This window comes from Hippocampus comes, unplaced genomic scaffold (assembly GCF_001891065.2).
Source record: "Hippocampus comes isolate QL1 unplaced genomic scaffold, H_comes_QL1_v1.1 scaffold189, whole genome shotgun sequence".
Classification (NCBI taxonomy): domain Eukaryota; kingdom Metazoa; phylum Chordata; class Actinopteri; order Syngnathiformes; family Syngnathidae; genus Hippocampus; species Hippocampus comes.
Window position 1 is genome coordinate 353,859 of NW_017804802.1, and position 654 is coordinate 354,512.

Genomic DNA, 654 nt, shown 5'->3' on the forward strand with positions numbered 1-654 from the left:
AATTCATCAATTGGGGGGGGGGGCAGGGGGGGCATTTTGGGCTTGAATAAGTTGCGGCTTCCATATCCCGTGATGCTCTCTTGCCATCAGCTCGACCAATGACAAGTCTCGGGTGGGGGGCCACAGTGCGCCTGCCCTCCCGTCCCCTCCCCTCCCGGTATAAGAAGGTGAGTGCGAGCGCGGCCCCCCCTGAGCAGTTTTCATTCCCGGCCCGCCTCGGCTGGAGGACTACACGGGTGTGTAGTTTTGTCTTTTTCGGGGGGCGTCCTGCGAGCGGCCCGTCTTTGAGGACAAAGCCGGACCATCGGGAAGCTGCTCGGCTTCATCGGGGGGCTCCGTCCCGACGCCAGCGGGCGGCCTTTCGCGTGAGTGCCCGGCCCGCCGCCATTTCACATCTCGTTTCGCAAACTTTGCCGGATTTGGTGCTCGTGGCGTGCGCCGACTTTGACGAAACCCCAAAATAGCTGCGCCGACGGAGGGAGCCGGGGGCCCATGGCTTTTTAAGGGAATGCTCACTTGAGCGCTCCCCCCCCGCCCTCCCGCAGATATGTGCCGCACATGCTTCCTGTCAATCCAAAATCTATTTTGGGCAGAGATGCGGCCTCCTTTGGATTTGGCCCGCGCGCCACTTGACCCGGTCCAAGTGCCCCGACC

At 62.5% G+C, this 654-nt stretch overlaps 1 long non-coding RNA gene across 1 annotated transcript in view; it reads left to right on the forward strand.

The window, feature by feature from the left end:
• The first annotated feature begins 181 nt into the window (after positions 1-181).
• Positions 182-654, forward strand: part of LOC109531115 (uncharacterized) — a 23,647-nt gene continuing 23,174 nt past the window's right edge. The window contains exon 1 of the long non-coding RNA XR_002171121.1: positions 182-365. This is a non-coding gene — a long non-coding RNA (uncharacterized LOC109531115). The remainder of the gene's footprint in view (positions 366-654) is intronic.